General features: G+C 43.0%; 1 long non-coding RNA gene across 1 annotated transcript; it reads left to right on the top strand.

Moving 5' to 3' along the window:
• The first annotated feature begins 4,597 nt into the window (after positions 1 to 4,597).
• On the top strand, positions 4,598 to 15,627 carry LOC115074982. The gene is made up of 2 exons (XR_003852396.1): positions 4,598 to 4,719; positions 14,473 to 15,627. It is a non-coding gene; the product is annotated as an uncharacterized LOC115074982 (long non-coding RNA).
• Positions 15,628 to 16,989: the final 1,362 nt, after the last annotated feature.

Here is a 16,989-nt window from a genome sequence, read left to right as displayed (position 1 = left end):
CACCTGATAATTTCCTTTTCTTTAATAATGACAGGTTAATTCACCTTCCCGCCCTTGGCTGCCAGATGGTGAGGATACTGTCCTCCTGAGTGTTTGTATTTCCAGGGATTACTGGTAAGTGTCAGATCCAGTCCCTAGGTTAGTGATATTACACTCCTTGCCTAAGCTCAGTGTTTTCCTGTTAACTATTAACAGATAACAATTCAAGTACTCAGTTATGTTCATATATAGTTTAGTTGTCCACAGTTGGCATTTACAGAGAATTCTGGCAGGTTGATGTCAGTTCAGGGGTATATATATAACGTGACTACAGCTTTGCTCAGTCTCCATCTGCAGGTAGAGGTGCATAACCCACTGGTGTGGATTAACCTGTCATCATTAAAGAAAAGGAAATTATCAGGTAAGTAGTAATTTCTCCTTTGTTTGTGGAAGTAGCCACATATAATAATAAATAAATAAGATATTATAGTGCATGGAGCTTTTGAAACCTCACAGGTTCTTTTTCAGGATTTGTTCATGTGCTTTCTCTGTCTAGTCATCTTAAGGACTCTTGTGATTGTACTACTATTTAACCCCCATGAGTTACTCTAGATGAAAGCACTGTGTTCCATAAGGAAGTAAGATATAAAACTAATGCAACCGAGTCAAATTTCTAATTAATAAAACATTATTTTCTCAGAATAAGGAGGAAAGTGAAGATGAACCAGACTGCACGAGGTTATAATTTCCATAGTATACAGTGCAAGATTGAAGCCACTTAAGGTACTATTTCAAATTTACTCACAAAAAATAAAAAGAAAACTAATAAAAGAAAAATATATGTAACTAAAATATGGGGTAGATTTTAAAAAGCATTTACTCGCGCAAAACTGGTTTTTGCTCGAGTAAATACACTTTACTCAAGTAAGTGGGCTTTTCAAAATTGCTACAATATATGCCATTGAATTGTCCATAGGATTTACTCAAGTAAGTGCACTTTACTCGAGTAAATAGCTTTTGAAAATTGCTACGATAGTATGTCACATTTACATGCATAACTCCTTTGAAAATGACCCCCTATATGTATAGTGGCAAGGACAGGGCTGCACTTGTCACAGTGAATTCAAGAAATTACAGTGGAGGGCTGTGGGTCAGTCCTTCTAGAAGCAGCTTGGATAGAACTGGGAGCAGCCTTTTTGGCAGATGCCTCTTTTTATTTGTTATACACTTCAGCAATGAGCATGGCCTCTATTGTGGCAGCAAGGTGTTTGCTGTGGCTTCAAAACTCTTCAGCAGATTTGATTTCTAAAAATAATCTAACTAAGCTCATCATTAAGGGGAAGCTATTGTTCAACAGAGATCTTGAGAAGATGTCTAATGCTTGGGGTGAGTCCAAAGTGCCCAGGCTTCCTGGTCTTTGTGGCAGTCTCTGTCCAAGAATCATTTCCATTTTATTTATTTATTTAAGGTATTTCTATACCGTCTTTAACAATATATAATTGATCAAAATGGTTTACAATGATAAAATTAAAAGAAATAAAACAAAAATAAATATTATTATATACTATAAAATAATACTATAGATAATAGTAAATCAATCATAGAAAACGGTGAATAAACCAGCCTAAGACCAGAATATTTCTAATAAAATAAAATGAAAATAAAATAGAAAGAGAGAAATACAATTTCATGATCAAAACCTTTACTAATCTGACATCTAATACATCTGTAAACTAAACTCCCTACTAGAATTATCTTTAAAAAATCAAGTACAGTAGGAAAGACAAAGAATCAAAAAACCTAACGATTTACCTCTCTCTAATTTACCAGATTATTGTTGGTTTGAATCACAGCTGCTGGTATACAGGAAGTTAGAGAGCCATATGCTTTAGTAAGTTCCAGTCCTTTTCTTCCTTTAAGAGAGAAGAAAAGGATGGAGATTCAGGGAGAGCAGGCACCTTTCAGAACTCCCAATGAAAGTTTGGGGATTCACTCTCTGGAAGTGAGATAGGTGGCCGGTTAACATATTTCTTATGAAAGAGGATCCAGATCACACCAGATCAGGGGTCTTAGAAATCATTTGAAAAGCTATGCCTTAGAGTTTTCATGTCCTATTACAGATGGGAAAATTAAGGTAAAGCTGTCTCAAATGGTTTCTTATCATTCTGCATGAAAGGAAGAGGTGGTTTGAGTAACACTCGATTGTCTCCTCAGCATAGGGGCAGTAGTGTTGGTCCCACATGTTCAATGGGTCAGGGTCGGTATTTAATTTATTTTATGGTTCCCAAAAAGAAGGGATCCATTCATCCTATTCTGGATCTAAAGTAAGTCAATAAGATCCTAAAGGTACCTCATTTCAAGATGGAAACATTTTGGTTGGTGATTCTAGCAGTGAGGCAGGGGTAATTCCTAATGTCCTTGAACACGATGGAGTCATGTCTCTATATTCCCATAAGGAAAGAGCATCAGAAGTTTCTTTACTTTGTGGTATTGGACGGTTATTTTCAATTTCAAACACTGCCCTTCAGCTTAGCCACTATTCCAAAGACTTTCGCTAGGATTATGGTAGTAGTGGTGGCATACTTGCATCAAGAAGGAGTTTTGGTTTATCCTTATCTGGATGATTGGTTAATTCAGTCAAAGTTGTTTCAGGAGAGTGAGGCAGCTATGACTATCGTGATTCACTTACTACAAGAACTGGGCATGGTGGGGCGCTGTTCTGCCTTGCTGGAAGATGGCTGCATGATCTTTGAGCTCTGATCTTCCCCCCATGCTTTCACATTATTAAGCTGCGATTCAGGGCTATATTTTTGCACCAAACCCAGAATTTAGAAAGTTGGCGACTCCTGATGGCTACTAGGAAGAGAACGATGGATCTCAAACAATATGCTTTCATCAAACTCCCGCCAGATATAGCCGCCGGAGACGACGAGCAGGAAAATACAGTGCCTGAGGCCTTGATTGAACACGCTATGGAAGTCTTGACTCCTACTTCGCCTGTGACTTTGGATGCATTACTGGAGCTAGCTGACCTGCCTTCTCGAACAGAATTGAGGGAATAATTTAGCGAATTACGTGCGGACATTAGGAGACACAAAACTGAACTGTTAGCTTCAATTATAGAGATCAAGGATGATCTGGCTTCTCTCAGCCATCAATCGACGATATGGACTCGAGAGTAAAGAACCATGCAGCGACACTGTTGGTGTTATCAGGCCAGCAAAAGACCCTAACAACGGAGATAGAGACCTTAGCTGATAAACTTGAGGATCTAGAAAATAGATCCAGGAGATCTAATTTTAGAATCCGCAGGATCCCCGAAATGCCTGATTTTCAAGACTGCACCGACGTAGCAGCAGAGTTATGCAAATATCTCTTGCTCAGCAAGGGCAGCCTGGATGGAGAAGCTACATCGATGGACCCCATCATTAAAATCGAAAGGGTTCACAGGGCCTTGGGGCCCCGCAAGGATAACAAGCCCAGGGACATCGTAATCAACTTGCACAGCTTCCAACAAAAAGAAGCTATTTTATATACAGCAAGAGAAAAACAGCGATGGTCTTGGAAAGGCGAAGAAATGTCTATTTTTAGTGACCTTGCACCAAGTACACTGCGGAAACACTATGACCTTAGGGAAGTGACTCGAGCTCTCCCTGCTGCTAACATCAAGTACCGCTGGATGTTCCCTTTCGCCTTGTTCTTCCAAATTAAGGGAATTGCATACAGAGTCAAGAATATAGGGGAAGCAGCCAACGCTTTTAAACAAGCTGGATTAGAAATTCCATTTGCTATACCTTCAGTTGGGATGAGGTTCTTATCTGAGATGGACCTCATCCCAAGATGGGGGCGAGAGTGACAAGGAAGACGTCTCCTTCGCAGCCATGAGGATCTCTCCAATGCTCAGCTTTCAGATCAAGGTTGACTGTAGACAATGACCATTTGGATGTACTCTCCTGAAAGAGCAACTCCACATCGGAGCTGCTAGTCAGTTTACAATCGGTGGATGCCCACTGCAAATGATGTGACTCTAATAAGACTGCTGATTTCCCTGGAAGGGTTTGCAGTTTTGATTACCTTACTCACTGCATTTCATTATGGTTTAGCTCAGTTGAATATCATTATACTGGGGGGGGGTAGGGGATTGGGGTCCTGAGCGGCTCTTTCCATGGGGGACACCCCATTAATGGAGGGTTCACAGGTGGAAGTAGTGAACGAAACAGGGAGGGAATGTGCACAAGGAACTTTTAGACACTTAGAGTGTATGGCTCTTATTTTACATGGCATAAACTCTGTTATATTGTTACTTTCTAGCAGTATACTCCTTTTCCCACTCACTTTAGTCTATGGCGATCCATATAGTATCCCTGAATGTTAAGGATCTTAACATGCCCAGGAAAAGACACCTTTTAAATAAGGAGCTCACAGCACAGGCAACTACAATCGTGTTTATTAAGGAAACGCATCTCCGAAGACACCATTAGCATTTATTACATCTTAGGGAATTCCCCCATAAATTCCTAACAGCCAGTGGGAAACATGCAAAATATGCAGGTGCGGGCATTCTCTTATCTAGTTCATTAATGTATGATTTGTTATTACAGGTCGCAGACCCGGGTGGGAGATATGTGCTGTGGAAGATACGAATGTATGGGGATATTTTTACACCTATCTCAGTGTACGCACCTAATCAGGATCAGTCCAATTTCTTTCTCCAACTTGGCACCTTACTTAACTCACATGGTGAGGGGTTTATTATTTTAGGGGGGGGATTTTAACATAATGCTCAAACCTGATTTAGACAATTCCAGCAAGCAAACCTCACCTTCGCCCAACTCTTGAAGGACTCTGTTAACTGTTATGGAAGATTGGGGCCTGGTAGATGTTTGGTGCCACTTCGCGCTCATTTCCCACTCTTACACCTTCTTTTCTATACCCCACGCATCCTACTCTCGAATAGATTTTTTTCTAGTATAAAACTCTCCTTCCTAAGGTTAAAACAACAGACCTGTATGTAATAACGTGGTCTGATCACACACCAATTAGGTTTGATATTGGTTCCCTAATGGTTAACAAGGACTCGAGACCGTGGAGATTAAATGAATCTCTTCTTCTTAAAGATACCATAAAGGCTAGAGGATGGGACTGAAGAGAAGAACCATGGGGGTGGCTTGCTGGAATGTTGGCTACTACCTGGTGATTACTACTCTTACTCAATAAGCCTTCACACGGTTAATGCAACTCCAACATTGCTATAAAATATAGGATCATCTACAAAACCCTCTCATCCATTCATAAATCTATTTACAAAGCCTCATATCTAGACCTCAGGATCCCATTCCAGCTACATTCTTCCTCTCGTCCGTTGAGATCATCGCAAAAAGGCACTCTAAAAACCCCTCCACTCAAAATCTCGTCAAACAAAAGAGCCCTCTCCACTGCGGGTCCGATCCACTGGAACTCTCTACCATCAGATCTCAGGCTTGAACAATGCCCCCTCACATTTAAAAAAAAGACTTAAAACTTGGCTTTCCTCTCAAGCCTTTGACTGAGTTGTCACCATAACTCCCCCCTCCTGGACAATTTCATATCATACCACTTTGTTCAATAATTCTAGAATTAATTTTCTAATCCCTCTGATCAATTTTATCAATTTCTAATCCCTCTGATCAATTTTCTTGATCAATTTTTCAAATACTTTATTCACGATTGATTCATTCTAATCGCCTTTCTATAGGATTGCTGTTATTTATTGTTGTTTTAATGTTATTTATTAACTTATTAATTTCAATTGGGTTGTTTTTTTCTCCAAGTTCATTTTCCTGTTCTATATAAGACTCACTTGTTAAGTCATTCCAATGTTATATGTAAACCGAAGTGATTAGTAACATTGTTACTAGAACTTCGGTATATAAAAAAAAATGCTAAATAAATAAATAAATAAATAAATAAATTGCTCTCTGCTTTAATGGAAAGGGGAAATGTGGAAAAGAGGGTTTGCATTCAGACAACAATCAACAAGGACTGAGCGTGGGGGTAGCTTGCTTATTGCGGTGGTTACTACCCTAAACCAATTAAGCCTGATACTTCACTTTGAATGCATATACAGCATTGCTCTCTGCTTCAATGGCAAGGGGAAATGTGGAAAAGAGGATTTACATTCAGACAACATCCAACAAGGCATTGATCTGTGCAGTCTGGGTAAACAAGCATTGGGGTAAGTTGCTTGATGCGGCAGGTTACTACCCTTAACCATTAAGCCTTATTTTTCACCTTCGCTGCAACTTCAACATTTCTCTCTGCATCAACGGCAGGGGGTTGCAGGAAACTTGAATCAAACAGTTACCAACAAGGGCCCTGAACTTGGTGGTCGGTGAAACAGATAAGTAGGGGAAAATAAGTGTGGAGCTTGCTGGGCAGACTGGATGGGCCGTTGGGTCTTTTTCTGCCGTCATTTCTATGTTTCTATGTAGATTGAGAAGCACATTCCACATGAATGCAAGCAGCATTGTGGGCAGAACTCAGGTTGGTTTCACTCTTAGAGATTTGTAGGGCAGCCACCTGGTCTTCCTTACATTTGATGTTTAGGCCAGAGAAGAGGCTTCCCTTTGGCTCAGAGCAGATTTAGCAGCTTCTCGCCCACTTGAGAAGTAGCTTTGGTGGATCCTATGCATCTGTACTAGTTATGGCTAGATGAAGAGGAAGGAGAAATTTTTCTTACCTGATAATTTAATTTCCTTGTCCAGCCAGACCAGTCCATAACCTTCCCTGTTCTGCCAAAACAGGTTTATTTGCTATTGATTTTTTTCAGGAAGAAGTAAATATGGTAAAGTTAACTGTTCAATGGTAAGTTTCAGAGTTTCTCTGCTTATAGGGTTTTGACTTTTTTCTATACTCTCCTGGAAGCTCCCTGGTTGGGGGGAGATGGAGAGATCATGAGTTGTTACAAGATAGTGGCAGGCTGAGACTAACCAATTTGCTGACCTCAGCAAATTGGTTAGTCTCCATCTTCATCTACTGGTTGGTGAGCATAACCAATGCATCTGAACTGGTCTGGTTGGACTCAAGGAAAGGAAATTATCAGGTAAGAACAAAATTTCTCCATTGGCAAGAGAAATCAAAAGAATGGATACCTATCTATAAATTGTCACAGGGAACAGCACCTGCCCTGTTGACCTCTCTCCCAGAAGAGCTCCACCAAATGCATGACTACTTTCACTTCAGGAAATGTGTAAAACCTGGCTCTTCCACCAAGTCTTTAATGCCAAAACTATAGCTGTCACCACTTTAGAAATCAATGGAAACCTGCTCCCCATGCATTAGAGAAACTGACTGCTATAATCAGCCTGGCAAGCTGTGGTCTTGGTGAGGTGATGTTTTATTCATATCCTTATTGTTCACTTTCTTCAGGTGTAGAATTATTATGCTGCTACACGTACTAGTCTATGGCTGTATATTTTCATTCTAAGCTCCTTGGGTGAGCTTCTTATTCAAAAAGGTAATAAATTGAAATATATAAATAATGCAGTGGCTGTCTATGGTGGCAATGATGAGCAACAACTGAAATTCTACAGGCATGTCAGTTGTCACAATCAGGCCCATCCGCTCAGCATGCTGTGAGGCTTTGCTGGGCTTCAGGCCTCCGGCTTTGCTCCTATGCCATGTCCCGTCCACTTGCACAGCTCATGCACAGCGCTGCTATGGACTCCTCACAGCCTCTAGTCAGAGTGCCAGGCCCAGTCCTGGAACTCCCAAACAGTACACAGAAAAAGGATCTTAATCAATAAGGAGTTTAATGTGGTGCTGTAGCTCGCTGGCTGCAGCCTTATACTAATGCGTGGTTGTCCTTACAAGCCCAGGGTAAACAGCATTTAAAACCACAATTCCCTTCCAGCCTCTCATACCTCCATACAGCAATACAGGATTTACCATCCCCCAACCTCCTGGTTATTCCACCTCCATAGAGGAACAGCTGGAGCTTTCCTCTCCCCAGCTTACCTCCATCTCCTCCTCCTGAGACTCTGAGGAGCCGGGCTTTTGTGGCCAGCTCCACCACGGTGGCACGCCCTCTTCCTCAACATCCATGGACTCTGCTGAGTCATAGGGATCAGTCCCAATTTCCTCCACCTGTTCCTGCTCAGGCTCCAGCCAGGGGTCAGGTGTTGGTTCAGGGAACCTGGGAAGTGTAGTCTTTGCTACCTTCCTCAGCGCCCTCCGGTGGCTAAGTTTGGTACCACTAGCTTCTGCTTGGCTGTGTCTCGGCTGTTTCTGCCCGGGCCAGATCGTACTGCATCACACAGTACAAATATAAATCTTGTTCTGATGTTGGGTCATCACAATCAGTGTTTTATAGCTTCTCAGCATCAAAGTAACTCTGTGATTTTGATAAGCATATATAATTGTGTGGGGAGGCTAAAGGGTTTTAGCTGGTATCTGTTGTGGCAGAGTTAAAAAAAAAAAAAAAAAGGGCTCTATCAGACCTATTGGTCCAGCAGTAGGTATTTGTGCTCCAGCACAGAAATCAGAAGTCAGCTTTCATCATAGCCATTTGCCATAGTGATACCTAGTGGTTGGATTTAGTACCTATGATTGCAGGATTCTGGAAAGAGTCATAGTGCAAGGAACATTGCCCCTGGCAGAGGACTGTCACTACAATGACTGGACTAAAGTGAAAAGGGAGATAAAGTGTAGTAAAATTCTCTGGCTGAAGTTGGCTTGCGGCACCAGATCCCAGCCCTGCTTCTGATTGAGCTGAAAGCCCAAAAGAGGTGAAGGAAACAAAAATTACTTCTAGGCACTCTCCACTCCATAAACTGCCTAGGCTCAGGAGCTGACAAAATCCCCCACCTATCCTAGGCAATTCATCTTCCACTATCACAGTTGGCAAAGAGAAAAAAAGAATGCATGCCCAAATACATAGAAGACATACGTTTCAGATGGAAAAGAAAGGTTTTAAAGCTATTTGGATGAATGTAAAGACCAGAAGGCTAGGAGAGGGTAATATTGCTCTAGGAATAATAAAGAAAGCTCGTGCTAAGTTCCAAAGTTATGATCATGGTTGTGGGGATGGGTTAACAGAAGATTAAATGGTAGAAAATGCAGAAACACATGCAAAAATTTTCAAATATTGAGAACAGAAAATGATTATTTGTATTTTTCATAGCAAGTCTAATCAGATACAGGAAATTAAGTAAAGCGTAAGTTAATTACCTGTAGTAGGTGTTCTCTGAAGACAGAAGGATGTAAGCCCTCACAGGTGAGTGATGTCATAAGACAGAGTCCTGGTTGCATGCTTGGCTTCACAGTTTCTAGCTATATGTGGAGCATCCCGAGATGACATGGCCATATCCTAGGCACAACACACACCTGTCAAGAGTGTTCATGACCAACATGATGTGGCCATACCTGGGCTACTTAGAGAAGCCAGTGGTCTTCTTCTCTTTGGTGGAAATCCACAGGGATCAAATTCACAACCTCGTGTGGATCCAAGACTCCGGTAGAAATGTTCTGCCCTGCCTTGTATTGAATCAAACCTTGAGATACTCCAGTGTCTGAGACGGCTGCAAATTGCTCTTGGCCAGATTCACCACCCAGCCTAGTTCTTGTAGCAAAGAAACCACCCTGTGGGAAGCATGAAGACTCTCTTCTACTGTCTTGGCTCAAATTAACCAGTCATCCAGATGGGGGGAAATGGAATACCCTCCTTACGAAGGGCCACCACTACCACACCATGACCTTGGAAAAGGTCCCGGGCATTGTGGCTAGTCCGAAAGGCAAGGCCTGAAACTGGTAATTACAATCTAGGATAGCAAGTTGGAGGAACCGTTGATGTTGCTGCTGGATGGGAATATGCAGATATACCTCCATCAGATCCAGAGACATGAGGAACTCCCCTGCTTGAACAGCCATTATGACAGAGCACACCATTTCCATCCTGAAATACGTGACTCATAGATGTCGGTTGATGCCCTTAAGATCCAGTATGGGCTGAAATGACCCTTCCTTCTTGGGCATGACAAAATAAATGGAATAAAGGCCTATATTTTGCTGCGATTTGGGAACAGGGATCACTGCTTTCATGTCGCTTCCACTTCTATCCTCTTCTGAGGGGAGTTGCACGAAGAGATCATGAAGACATCCAGAGGAATGCAAAGAAAGTCTAGAGCATACCCGTCCCAAATCACTTTGAGAACCCACTGATCTGAAGTAATCTGGACCCACTTGTGATAAAAACGGGATAGGTGACCACCCATCACCTGCACCAGCAGGTAAGTCAGCAAACCTTAATTGAGAAGACCGAGGGGGCGCCACCTCCAAGGTCTGCATCTTTTTTAGGTCCTCGGGGGTGAAAAGACTGATATGATAACTGGGAAGAACTTCCCCTACAAGGCTGAAAACAGTGGTAGTCTTGAGAGTGGCCAGACATCCGAAAAGACCAGCAAATGGGTTTCTTGTCTTCTGGCAATCAAAGGACCTGGGTCTGTCTCCATTTACATGAAAGTTTTTCCAATTGACTGCCAAATAAAAGCAAGCTTTTGAGGGGCAGCTTAGAAAGATTGGACTTTGAAATAGTATCCGTGGATCAGTTGTGCAGCCACAGCTGCAGTCTGGCTGCAACAACTGAAGCAGCTCTTCTAGCAGCTGTGTATACCAAGTCACAGCCGCATCAGCCAAGAAGGTGGCCCCTGGTTCTATCATAGGTCCAAGATTTGACCCAATGCTACCAGATTCTTGACAAGGTAGCCCAAGCTACCAAGGTGCAACAAGAAGCAATTTGCAAGTTCATTGTCACTGACTCAAAGGCTTGCTTTAGGATAGCTTCAATCCTGGGTATCCTTGAGTGCCAAACCTCCCTCTGACAGAACACACAAAGGCATCCACCTTAGGGAAATGCAACTGCTCTTTGGCCTTCAGATCCAAGGGATATAAACCCACCAAGACATGTCCCTCTTTAAGAGATGCCTCTGGCGTACTCCATTCCAGATCAATCAACTCCTAGATTGCATCCTGGAAGGGAATGAAACAATAAGTCTTGTGCAGAGTGACAATAGGTTCCTTCTTCTGCAGCTTCAAGGAATCAAGGCCCAGCCATTCTGAGGGTCTTCAAGATCTGAGAGATCAAACCCAGGAACTCACCTCTCTGAAAGAAACAGAGAAGAATTCTATATGGCTCCAAATCTGGGGGAATGTCCCCTTCCTCACCAGGAGAGCAGACCCCATCATCATCGATATCTTCATGATCCACCTGCATTTAAGCTCTGTTAGACTGCACTGCGCTACAGCACTTGACCATGGAGACAGGTGGAGGAGTGCATGGAACTACCTTAGTAGGAACTGCTGATTCAGAAGACCAGCCCTATAGAAATGTCTGCAATCCCTGGAAGAATTTTACCCAGGAAAAGGAGGACGGGTCCATTCAGGTCCCATAGACCCAAACCTGACATCCTGAGAGCTAATGCCCCTGAGAACCCGTGGATCAATCAAGGGAAAGGACACCCCTGCCATGTCTCCCTCAGTCCCACTCCCCTCAGACGAAGGGGATGGACCATTGCTGGCAAAATCAGGAGGTGGTAAATCTCCTCTATCATCCAGGCAGCACTGACACAGGTTTAAAGAAAGCTCCAGCTGAATGGCCCTGATGTGGCATGCAGCACAAATAAGCGCTTAGGTTTCTTCAGTGCAGGCACCATGCTGTAAGCGGGCAGACCGATAAAGGCTCTTGCCTAGATTACCCACGCGTATAAGTCATGCCCAAAATGAATGCACAAAAACGTGTCCAAGCACACGAGCCTAGGCCACTCATCTAACTGGATGACCAAACTGGATGCTCAGTACCGACACCTAAGCTGGACACACAGATGAGAATACACACACACATGGATGCGTAGGCACGCGCCAACGGCCTGCAGCAAAAAATGTGTGAAACTATCCCGTGGCCAACCAAATGCCAAGATGGGAGAAGCCTGGGAGCGGGGCCTACCCAAACAGCTGCTCATCCCACTGTGCCTGCACTATCTCCTCACTTCACACAACTCCCCAGAGACGTGAGCAGGAAAACCAAATGCTGAGGAAACAGACCCTTCTCCTGCTTTTTTCCTTTGCTGTTTTGGTTTTTTTTAATTATTAAGAAACTTTTACCTGAGTTCAGCCCTCCCTAGCTGAGAGCAGGAACGAGTCCCGGCTATCTAAAGCCTTCACCACCAAGCCTCTCTCAGCCTGCAACTGCTAATTCAAATTTAGGTCCATGCAAATCAAGGCTACCAGACTGAAGACACTCTATTGAGGGAGGGACTGCACTGTATCACCTCAGGAGGCAAGTGGTGCTACATAGTCATCTTGTCTTTCCAATATCTCCTTTCCAACTTATTTCTTCTTTTCTTTTTACTCACAGGCAATCCCCCAAAGGGCAATGCATGTCCACCATCTGCTGGAGACAGAGAATACTGGCGGGCTAATATCAGGGCAAGACTATATAGCTGTGACATCAGCTTTTGCTCTGTCTCCATTTGCTGGCAGAGGTGCATAACCTACTTGTTGGGACTGACCTGCCCGAATGCTGAGGAACAGCCGATTAGTGTAGTTCTGCTGAGTCATTGCTCAGGTTCCATTAGAACTCAATGAGCCAGGAAGTCTGGGAAATATAGTCCTGCTGAGAAGCCATCTTCAATTCTAGACCCATTTATTCCAAAAAGGAAAAAAAACGCCCCTGCTTCATAGTTCTGTGCCGAGACAAATACCAATACCACTAAATCATTACAGGGATAGAAAACATGTTGAATTTGGGCAGCCCCATGTGAAAAAATGGCTGCAAGGAAGCAGTCACCAAGGAAAAGGCTCATCTCAGCGTTATGTGACCAACCAGCTACATGGGAAAGAAAAACAGAGGATTCCTATGTGACAGCCGTGATGCAGGAGAATCCTACACATGCTCAGAACAGCTTCTGAAAGCTGTGAAGTCAAGCTTCTGAGTTGGGCTCTGTCTGACATTACCTATCCATGAGGAGACTCGCATCCTGCTTGACCTTGGGAGACATTTTAATTTATTAAAATAAGCTTTATTAGGTGAAGTGGGATAAAGCTGTAGAAAAGCAGGAAGTAGGATAGGGAAGTAATTAGGAGATAATGCCTGGCAGCAGGCATTATCCTTAGATAATTGCTTGCCTTGATAGATGCTACAAGATGAAGTACAAGGCAGCTAATTAAGTTGTAAGGGCAATTATCTGATCATTCCCACTTCCAAAGGCACTATTGGTATTAGAACATGGAAACAGAAAAAATAAAATTTATTTTTTAATCAACCAGATTCAGCAGGCTTCAAACTACTTCTACTGCTATTACTAGTCACTAGCACTACAAGACTTACACAACACTGGGCAGACATATGTAAGAGAAAGCCCCTGCACTGTGGCACATAAGAACTAGTGAAGACACAGGCAGACAAATAAGAGGTTCTGTGGGTTTCATTTACTTAGAAAATGGGTAAAAGTCAAGGAGGCCCGAACTAAGGTTCAAGTTTTAAAAATAGCGTTAAAGACATAGGGAATTAGGAAGCTAAAAGGAAGCATGACAAACCTGTTCAGGATGCTATTCCAGGCATTCAATGCAGCAAGGTAGAAAGCATGGCGTATAGATTTTCTGATAGAGGTGTAGGGTACAGATTAAAGCAATTTGCTTGATAAACTATGTTTGTAAAGAGGGTGTAGAAGAGGAGAGGCAAAAAGAGCTGCAGAGTGAATGCAGACAAGAAACAGAAGACTGAACTTTTATGCAAAAGAAGCTAATATTGTTATTTGAGAAAGGGGTTAATATTGTTGGATGGAAATAATCATGCAGCTGAATTTTGAATAGACTAACAGAGAGATATTACAGTGGTAGACCTGCGAGGAGCAAGGGGGCAGTAATTTAAGTGCGAGGTCATGAAAGAGCATAAGGATTTTGGTTGTATGCCCAGGAAGGGAGATTTTGGTGTTGATACAGAGAAAGGAAAAGCAGTTTTTAGCAGCATTTGGAATATGGGCAAAGAAGGATAGTCAAACAGAACCCCAAGGTTGCAGGCTTAGGGGGGTGGGGACGATAGTGTTATTCACAGTGATAAAAAAAACAAAACCAAAAAGGGGGGGGGGGAGGAGAATGTGGCTTTGAGGGGGAGAACAAATAATTTGGTTTTGACTGTGTTAAGTTTAAAGCAATGGAGGATGTGCAGGCACAATGTCAGACAATCAGGCTGACATTTGGGATTAGATTCTGAGAGTTCTGGTAGAGAAAGGTAGGTCTAGGAGTCGGCATAAAAATGGTACTGAAAGCCATGAGAGGAGATCAGATTACTCAGGGAAAAGAGAGAGAGAGGAGGGCCTAAGACTGTCAGTTAAAGCCTGCTGACTAGATAGTGCTGATATTCCATTTTTTTAATAGAAAATTAAGCCAAACTTTACTATAATGTCCAAATTTATTAAAAAAAACATAATAAAACTGTTTTGTTTTTTACTCTGTTTTTAGATCATCATCATAGCTTGGACTATCTGCTGTACATCTGTACTGTTTCACTGAAAAGAATATAAGAATACAGTGAACTGATATTTAATACAATTCTGTTTCCTAGTCATCTGCATTTACATAGTTATCTGAAAAGACATGGCTTTGGCCACTCTTCTTTTTCTAAAAGACAGAGCTGAAATTTGTCATACGTCCTGGTCCAGTTCTCCCTGGCAAGAGAGTATGGAACATTTGCTGCAGTGTCTCCATCCATTAAAATGAGGTGCGTTGCACTGCAATACTCAGTAGAGAAAATCTGCAACTATAGATGTCCAACATTCTGCAGTATGAGATCCTCACAGAAAAAAAAAATGCAGTGTGGGAGACCATTATGTTTAGATCAAGTTTTCCTATCTGGATTTTCTTTGTGTCTGACACACTTAGTACTCCTTGTGCATTAACAGCAGAAAAGCAGAGTTGAGAGTGGTCTGCAAATAGAGCGTTGTATTACTGTGCATAATCCAGTGAAGCAGCAACTCCCACTGTCAGTACTGTCGGTAGAACTCACTCCTACTTCTCTACACTAGGCACAGCAGAGTTCAGAACTATAGTGGGATGAATTTTCCTCGCTTTGAACTACTACAAGTAAACATGTGTATAGCGCTACAAGGCACATGCAGCATTGTACTTCAGAGAATGTAAGCTTCATGGAGCAGGGAATATCAAGGGAAGACACAGATCTACCAGGCAAATGTTTTGGGAGAGACGGAAAATATTTAAAGTGTGAAAGATAGTGGAGTTTAATGGAAAGAGGCGAAGAAAAATGTTTGCTTTTACTTTAATTTCTCCTTCTTACTGATTTCACTATATTGTTTATTTTATTATATGTTCATTTCTATGCAGCAAATAAACTTGTCTTTTATACCTAGTATGAAAACAGCAAGAAGAGACATTGGGCACAGAAACACAGTGCAGGAGCCAGGCTCCAGTCTGTGTGAATTGGCAATGGAGGAATTAAAAATGCTAACACAGCTATTCATAAACAGAAAATTTACATTGAGCTCCAGAAAATGCAATTTTTTTTAAAACATGAGGAAATGGCTAGGACATTAAAACACAACTTTATATTTTCAGTGCTTTATTTGTTACTAGTTCCAAGTAAAACCAAATTATTCCTTTTGTTGTGGTGCTGGGTCATTTATGTCTCTCTCCTTTATAAAGAGTGTGTGTGTGTGTACGCACCTATTTATCTGTGCCTGGAGAAAGTTCATATTTTTTTTTAAACAAAATGAGAAGTTATGATACACATAGATCCCAATTCTGAAGAATGTACCTAAGTCCTACATTTGTAAAGCCATTTCTCACAGAACAAGCAGGATGGAAGTCCTCACATATGAGTGACATCACAGGATGGAGCCCAATCACGGAACACTTATGTCAAAGTTTCTAGAACTTTGACTGGCACCTACTGGGCATGCCCAGGATGGCACTAACCCTGCAACCAGCAGGGGTCCCCCTTCAGTCTTTTTTCCACGCAGCAGTAGCTACGCGGATTAAGGAGCTCTTAGAGATTCCTGCAAGGAATTTTCCTCATGGAATTACTTCAAACTGTAATACTCCACAGGGGTCACTTTTGAATTTTTACTTCCGTGGTACTCCGATAAGTTTTTACCCGATTCCGGTTGATTCCCGTCGAGTTCAGCCCTCGCAGCCTACTGGCCGTTGACCGCACCACAGCTCAATTTTTTCAAAGGCCATGGCGTCGGGGTTCCGTCGGTACCCTGACTGCGCTCATACCATGTCCATAAAGTCTGTGTAATGTGCCTAGGGTGTGAGCATGATGTCCTGACTTGCACCAAATGTGCCTTAATGACACCAAAAGGTCGCAAGGCCAGAATGGAGAAAATGGAACTTCTCTTTCAGTCTCAAACCCTGACGCCATCCATAGCTTCAACGTTGTCCGAACCGGCACCATCCACGTCGCGCCAGTATCGGGCACCGGCCAGTGACCGTCCAGCGTCGATGACTTCCCAGCCAGTGACCGTCCAGTGTCGATGACTTCCCAGCCTCTGTTCCCCTCAGGACAGAGGGGATTGTAGAGAGAATCATCGGCATCGACGAAGGCAAATCATCGACCTCGCCATCGTCTGAGCTGCCATCCAAGAAACCCCGTCCAGAAGAGGCATCGACCCTTTCTGAGACCGGGTCACAGAGGCAACCCTCACCCGGACAGATAATGGGAGCCGTGACTCCGCCTTTAACGGTGGTCCCTTCGGCTACGCCTCTGCCTCCTTCTCCCCTTCCGGAACCGGGGCTGATTGCTCCAGATCTGCGTGAAGAGCTGGACCGGATCCTTCAGGAGGCCATCGACAAAGCGATGCAAAATTCCAGGTTCCTCCACTGCCGAACCCGGTGCCGATTGTGGAACTGACCACCGATCCCATTCCGGCAGCACTGGCTCCGCTGCTCTCGAGGATGGAAGCGCTTATAGCCACTTTTCCACTGATGGATCCGGGGTCACTGATGGCGCCAGCGCCCTCT

This window comes from Rhinatrema bivittatum, chromosome 13 (genome assembly GCF_901001135.1).
Source record: "Rhinatrema bivittatum chromosome 13, aRhiBiv1.1, whole genome shotgun sequence".
NCBI classification, from domain to species: domain Eukaryota; kingdom Metazoa; phylum Chordata; class Amphibia; order Gymnophiona; family Rhinatrematidae; genus Rhinatrema; species Rhinatrema bivittatum.
The sequence above is the reverse complement of the archived record's forward strand: the minus strand, read 5'-3'. Positions and strand labels throughout refer to the sequence as shown.